Below are 7580 nucleotides of genomic sequence, written 5' to 3'. Positions count from 1 at the left end.
AGCAGCTCTAGGGAGTCTCTCTCCATTGTGAAATCTCCTTTGTCAGTCTACAGTGACAAGAGCTGGCTGCAGGAGGCATTTGCATTGGAACTCTCCCCAGATGGGGGGAAGAAGAGGCGATTCCTGAGGAAAGAAAAAGGCAACACTGTTTGGGAAAACACCAGCATGAGTTCACTACAACTCCAGGCCAGAAATCCCTTGAATACAGCAGCATCCATCCATGGGGCAGCACTTTAGCTTTGAAATCAATCTGACAAACCTGCTGCCCCTTCCTGCTGCTGTAGCTGACTCTAAAGCACGAGAAATGTGCCAACTCTGCCAAAGACAGGCAGACATGGTGAGATAAAAAGAGCCAGTCTGCTGAAAAGGAGACCAAATGAATGTTTTCTAATGCCCCCTTTTCATCCTTTCCCCAGCCAAGCCAGAGCAATGTCCTTCCTCTCTGTCACCGATGGTGACCCAGGCACGGGATGCACAGTGGGGACAGAGCCCGCAACTGCTCCCAGTGCCTTCGCCACGGGCTTCCATTGCCCTGAAATGCCGTGCCGGGCGCTGCCCTTCCGTGCCGTGCCGTGCCGTGCGGAGCCCGGCCAGCGCCGGGAGCCGCCCCGCCCGCGCTGTGCCCGCGGCCCCGGCTCTGCCGCGCTCGTCCCCGCCAAGTCCGGCCCGCGCCGGGGCCGCGCTGGGCGCGAGCGCAGCGCCCCCCTCCGGCCGCGCGCCGCCGGCGCAGCCGCGGCCGTTGCGCCGCGGGCGTTGCGGCCACAGGCGGCGATCGGAGCCATGGCGGAGCTGCCGCTGCCCGCCGGGCTCAGCGCCAGCGCCTTCCCCGCCAAGCTGTGGCGCCTGGTGAACAGCCCCCGCGTCCGCTCCGTGCGCTGGGACAGCCGCGCCCGGGGACTGCTCGTCGACCGCTCGCTCTTCGAGCGGGAGCTGCTCAGCCCGGGGCCCGCCCCCGGGGGCGGTGGCGCTGGGGCGGGGCCGGTGCCGCGCCCCTTCAGGGCCACGCAGTTCAGCAGCTTCGTCCGGCAGCTCTACCGCTACGGCTTCCGCAGGGTGCCGGGCTGGCTCGGCGCGGCTGCGCCGGGCGATGCCGGGGGCTGGCTGCACTTCAGCAGCCCCTGCTTCCGCCGCGACCGCCCCGACCTTCTGCTCCGCCTCCGGCGCCGGAGCGCGGCCGACAGGCGGCGGCCGGCGGCGGGCCGGGAGGGCCGCAGGCGCCCGCCCTGCGGCTCCCGGCAGCTCCCCGGGGCGCGGCCGCCGCCGGACGGGCGGCACGGGCGCGGCCGCTTCCAGCCGCTGCCCCGGGAGCGGCCGCCGCTGCCGCCCGGGCGCCCGCCCAGCGGCTTCCTGCTGCTGCAGCGGGAGCGGACGCTGCCGGACGGGCGGGAGCTGCGCAGCCCCCGGCCCGGCCGCCTCCAGCAGCGCCCCGGGGAGCGGCCGCTGCTCGCCCGGCGCCCGCCCTGCAGCTTCCACCTGCTGCACCGCGACCGGCCGGTGCCGGCCCGGCGGGAGGGGCCGAGCCGCTTCCAGGAGCTGTACGGGGAGCGGCCGCCGCCCGCCCAGCGGGAGGTGCTGGGGATCCCGCCCTGCGAACTGTTCGGGCTCCACGGGGAGCCGCTGCTGCCGCTCGGGCGGGAGGGGCCCCCCAGCCGCTTGCAGGAGCTGTACGGGGGGCAGCTGCCTCCTCTCGACCGGGAGGTGCTCCGGCTCCAGCCCTGCAGCTTCCAGCAGCTGCACAGGGAGCAGCAGCCCCCGGCCTTCGACCCACGAGGTAGGAAACCTTGCTTTTCCAAAAGGTCAGGAAAAGTGACCGCTTAAGTATTTTTCCACGAGGCTCTGTCATTCTCGGTCAGAAATTGTCAAGCCTATTAGGAAGCGGCACCTCGAAGGCTGCCAAAAAATTCTCTGCCTGCTTTTCCTGCATGCTTCCTGTGATGTTTAATCCAAGGCAGCAGTAGAGATCTGTGTCCCAGAGCCACATTGTGGAGCCTGACCAACGTGTTTGGATTCTTGCAGCCACCCCGGGCACTTCTGCACCCAGCGCTCCAGCTGGCAGTGCTGCTTGTGCAGCATCGACGGCCTCCAGCTCAGGACACAACGCACCTGGGGCAGAGGGATGGCCACCAGCAGATCTCGGCCTTGCCATAGAGAAAATGATCCGGGAGATCAGGAGATCCCTGCCCGAAAGGTCTCCCTCTGCTCAGGTAACTCCATTGGATGGGTAGCAAAGGGGCTGGACTGTGAGCTTTTGATCATTGTTACATAGCTGAGAAGCAAAGGCTTCTTTAATTGAACTTACTTTGTTATTACTTAGTTATTTAATAGTTCTTGGTAAAGAAAGATTTGTAAAAGAAGAGGAAATGAAACAGTCTCCCCCCCCTTAGTGAGGATGAGCGTTGTGAGCCTGTGTTGGCCAAGTTTGAGTGCTCCTTTTCCTGGGAAGAATCCTTCCTACCGGGGCATTTGCGGTGATGGTTTGCAGGATTTTTGTTTGCTGGGAAGGAAGAGAAGAGTGTTTGGAGAATTGCCACTGAAGGCCAAGTGTCCCGTGCAGGGAGGGGCATGCCAGAGGTGCCTGTTCCAGCAGCAGATGTGGGCTGTGCCTCTTTTGGGTGGGAAGGCCAAGGCAAAGCAGGGCTGGGCTGCAGCTGCTGCTGCTGCTGTGTGAGCCCTGCCGGGCATGTGGGCGCTCCCAGAGCCGTGTGTGGGGCTGGGCTGGAGCTGCAGCTCTCTGTCCTTGTGCAGATTATTCTACGTGTTGGCCAAAGAATGTCTCTCTGTCTGTTCATGTGCTGACCCAGTGCCTGCAGTACATTTATGATCAAGGCAGGGCAGACTCAAGGAGGGGAGTGGGATTTTTTGGATTTCCCACTATCATATTCTCAAGTGGGACGTCTTTTGTCTTCTGTAAACTCACACATAGCAGCTTTCAGAAGCATTTTATTCCATAACAAAAGGAAACATTGCAGGTTTGGAACCATCTTGAGAATCTTTAGGATTGTGATGGACGGGCTATTGCAGAAGAGATGAATGTTCTGGAACTGGTCCTAGTGAGAATATCTGTCTACCCAAAGGGCATTTGCAGGTGCTGCATTGTGGACATTGACTTCCTCAGTGGAATAGACACAGTATTTGATTGTCTGGCTTTTCCTTTCTTTTGGGCTGGTTTTTTTTCCTTCCATCCTGATTTACAGATTTTTGCCACTGGTCAGGAATGTGATCCTGGAAGGAGCCTAGGTGCATAAATGCTTGCCTGGATCCTCCACATGGGGCAGCAGCAGAGGGCTCCGAAAAGCACCACGGTGTGATGGGTTGTCTGAGCAGTGTGTGGGGGTGTGAGAGTCCCAGCAGAAATGTGTGCCTTGCGTGTGGGTTTGCAGCACAGGGCAGGGCTGGGAGCGAGCTCTGCCCTTGCTGACAGCCGTGCTGGCAGCCAGGAGAGCCCCTGGCTTTCTGCTGGCTGATTTCTCACAGCTCCTGAGATAAGCCAGGGTCAGAGCGTGAGGGCACCTCCCCCACATCCCCTCACTTGGTGCCTTCTGGTTTTCCGTGTTCATGTTTTGTCTCAAAGATCATTTTGTAAGAGCTTCAGTTTCACCTTGGTCACCCAAATCCCGAGTTTAAAAGGCTTGTCATGTGAACCATGTAGGCAGTGTCCCCCCCGTGCTCCATGTCCTTTGGGAGTGGAGAATGAGAGTTCTTGTATCCCTGATGTGATTGCAGCCAAATAGTGAGTGATCTTTGGGTTCCTTTCTTTCTGTGTTTGTGCTCAGGATGATGTTAGTGTTGCCCCTGAGTCTTCAGGAGGGGAGCCTGTAGACAGAGCTGCAGCAGAGGAAATTTCATCTGACACGGAGAGCTGCAGGAACAGTTCCCCAGAGCCCGAGGAGCCTGGTAAGGACAGAGCCCCCCTTGGTTTAGAGAGGTGTGAGATGGCTGCTCCGAGCCTGCCTCTGGCAGCAAGGGAGATGAGCAGAGTTGAGCTCCTGTCTGCAGGGCTGGTGCTTCCTGGTGCCTTTAGCTCAAATCCTGCACGGGCACAACCTCCCCGAGCCCTGCCCTCCACACTTCTCCAGAGGCTCTGACACTGAGTCCTCTGCTGTGGCAAGGGAGCAGGGAATAAAGCTGGCCTTGTGGAGTTGTGTCACCAAGCTGGGTGTCCCAGTTTGGTTCATGACTCAGCTCCCAGCAGCCTTCAGCTTCAGCCATTTCAGTGGGGACTGAGGTCTCTCTGTCACTGAGACTGTCTGTGTTTCAAGCTCAAGACTTTGCTGAGGCTTTATCAGGATACTTAAATACTTTACACAGTTCAGTTTTGAAACCCTTGGAAGAATCCCTGTTCTTTAAAGAGCAGGCTTCAAATTGCCAAGTGAGAGTTTGCCTTTCAGGCCATCTTTGACAGTGCCTGCTAGAAGGACAATTGGTGCTCAAGGAACACGTGCACAAGGGCCAATATTGACTCAGTGTTCCCTTTGCTTCCCAGATCCCATGTGATCGACCTCTCCAGGAGGGCTGGCCTGTGTAGCAGGAAGAGACAGAGGGAGAGCCTGGAACATCGGGCAAGTTGACTTCCTCTGTCTCTAGTTATATTTATAGATGTATATAGTTATCTTTGTTTATCTAGGTAGTTGTATTTATAGATTTATGTAATTATATTTATGTATCTACACAGATAGAGATCTGCACAGTTAATTTCTTTTTCATTTTAGATGTTTATCGTTATAGCTTTAGATGTGTTTTTGTAGGTGTGCACGTTTTCATTTATACGTGTGTATAATTACATGTACATATATATATTTCTAAATGCATATTTCTATTTTATATGGGGTTTTAGCTACATAGATTGATATGTGTGTGAGCCTCTTTTTAAGCTCTTACCCTGGTCTGCTTCCTCGCTCACCTCTGGCTTTTCCCCCTGTGCCCCCTGTGTCCCCTCTCCCTGGGCTGGGTCCGAGCTGGCGGCCGGGCCGGGCGCAGCAGCAGTTCCAGCCCCGGGTGTCCCTGGAGCGGTGGGAGCTGCTGGTGGCCCCAGGCACTGTCCCCTGAGGAGCTGCTGAAGGACGGTGAGACTGAGGGGGCTGAGGGGGCGGTGGTGCTGAAGGGACGGTGACCCTGAGCTGCTGTTGGGGCTGAGGGCTGTGGGGCAGCCCAGGGCCATGGTGGCACTGAGGTGACAGGCAAGTGGCACAGGCTGAGGGGGTGGCGGGTCTAAGGGGACGGGATGGGTCAGAAGGGACTGAGGGAGGTGAGAGGACTGTGAGGGGCTGGAGAAGCTGAAGAGGGCTGGGGGTTTGGCGAGAGCATGGCGGGGCTGAGGGGATGGAGGGGCCAGCAGGGAGCACAGAGGGCTCCGGGACTGCAGCTCTGCCAGGCCTTGGAACCAATTCCAGAACCTCCACTTTTGCCACAGCTGCAATGAAGACCACGAGGACCGCCGGAGACTGCCGGGAGCCAGCAGGGAGAAGCCGAGGGCCAGCAGCAGGAGCAGTGAGTGGGGCCCTGCTGCTGCCAGCCTGGAGAGGGCTTGGGTGAGGCCCCAGGGCTGGGGAGGCAGGGTGGGGCTGAGGCTGGCGTGGGCTGTGGCCGTGGGCCCTGCCCGTGCTGGGGCTGCTCAGCGCAGCTGCCCCGGCTGGCACAGGGGCTGTCCTTGGGCAAGGCAGCTGTGCCGGCAGGGCCCGGGAGCTGTGCCGGCTCTGCCGGGCTGCGGGGGCTGCGGGACGGTCCCGCCGCGGCTGCGCTCACCACAGCCCGGCCCGCTCGGCTGCTTTCTCTTTCTGACCCTCCTGGGGAGGCTCTGACATTTCCTCTTCCCTGATGGAAGTGCAGCTGCTGCCAAGGGAAACGTGCCCCTACTGACTGAGTGTTCCCTTTGCTTCCCAGATGTCCCATCTGCTGTCCCTGTCCAGGAGAGCTGCTCTGCCTGGAGGAGGAGACCGAGGGAGCGGCTTCAAAGATGGGGCAGCTGAGATTCCTCTGCTTCGAGTTCCATTTAAAGAGTCTGGACTTGCACATAGAGAGGGATATGTACATATGTAGGCTTCTATTTGTATGGGAATATTCCTATATGTATGTTATTATATTTATGTTTTTATGGATGTATTACATGTATATGTATGCATATATTTACATATATGTTTATAATTACATCTATGTGTACATGTATGTGTCTCAGTATACATGTATGTTGTTGTATCTGTTTAATTTCCTAGGTTTACAGCTGTGTAGGTATCTATTTGTGTTTATGCAGTTATAGGTATATGTATCTTTAAATGTTGTATTGGAATTTGTATTGGTCGATATGTCTGTTTTTATATTTTTAATGTATATTGATCTATTTCTTTCTATTTAATGATATTTACATATGTGTCTAGATGTATAGCAGTATGTTTGTATTGATACAGTTGGGTGTATGTTTGGATTGATGATATTTTTATACTTATAGATAAGTTTGTTTTATATATCTACTGATATATATATATTGTATGTAATATGTAATGTTTATATTTACATCTGTAGATTTTTATACTTTTATATGTATTTATATAGATGTTATATATCTGTGTATTTAATTGCATTTCAACATGTATGAAGTGATGTAGTTGTATAATTCTATCTATTGTATTCTTAGTGTAGGGCTGTTTAGAGAGCAAATGCACATTTTAGTATTTCTGTATGGGCTGTCTGTATTGCTTGTAGTAATATGTAATAAATTAAGTTAAGTCCTTAAACACCTAATTAATCTTTGTGTATAGTGAGTTGTTGCAGAGAGTGGCAATAAATAAGTGTTTCTTATCTGAAGCTGATATTGTATATTTTTACACAGACTGGTTGTAATAATCTCATAAATTCCTGGTTTTTACCTAAATTTAGATTTGTATACTTCTGTGTTTTCAGCACAGGTGTAGCAATTTGTAAGAAATGACATTTTTCCACTGAAACTTATTTTCATGTATTTGTCCATCAGCAGTGCAGCTGTAGCAATCTGCAAGAAATTCCATTTGTCAGCTGCGATGGGGGTTTTGTGATTTGTGCTACCCCAAGCCATGAGCAGATGGAAATGCTGCAGGATTTGGGCCATGGAAATCTCCGGCCATGGCCAGCACATGCCCCACCTGCACTCAGGCTGGGCACGGGAAGCGCAGATTTGGGATGGCAGCAGAGCCACACGTTGGCTCAGCACTGGCTGCCAAGGCCTGCTGAGAAAACTCCGGGACTCCACTGGGAGCAGAACTCCTGCTCTGTGGATATGCAGATAATTCAGTCCATGTTTGGTTCTTTACAGACATACACACACAGAGAGCTGTAGGCAGCGCTCAGTAACCCGTGACATACTCGATTGTGGGAACTGAAATGGATATTTCTCTGTTTAGAGATAGGGGCAGCAGAGTGGTGCCATTCTGCAGCCATCTTGTATCAGGCAGTGGTCGCTCTGTCTAAGCAGTGCAGTTGCAGCAGTCTGTAATGAATTTCCCTTTTCAACTGACATTGGCTTTGGGGCACTTCTCGTTTCCGTGATGAGCGACCACATCAATGTTTGTCCCTATTTCTTCACTGATCCTGAAGCTTTGACGAGTGTGTGA

The 7580-nt window shown here is 54.5% G+C and overlaps 1 long non-coding RNA gene across 1 annotated transcript; it reads left to right on the top strand.

Moving 5' to 3' along the window:
• Positions 1–5274: 5274 nt before the first annotated feature.
• LOC135290344 (uncharacterized) lies at positions 5275–6798 on the top strand. Its single transcript, XR_010353111.1, has 2 exons — positions 5275–5528; positions 5881–6798. It is a non-coding gene; the product is annotated as an uncharacterized LOC135290344 (long non-coding RNA).
• The last annotated feature ends 782 nt before the right edge of the window (positions 6799–7580 follow it).

This window comes from Passer domesticus, chromosome Z (assembly GCF_036417665.1).
Source record: "Passer domesticus isolate bPasDom1 chromosome Z, bPasDom1.hap1, whole genome shotgun sequence".
Classification (NCBI taxonomy): Eukaryota; Metazoa; Chordata; class Aves; order Passeriformes; family Passeridae; genus Passer; species Passer domesticus.
Note: the sequence above shows the minus strand (reverse complement) of the source record. Positions and strands in the feature narration are given on the sequence as shown.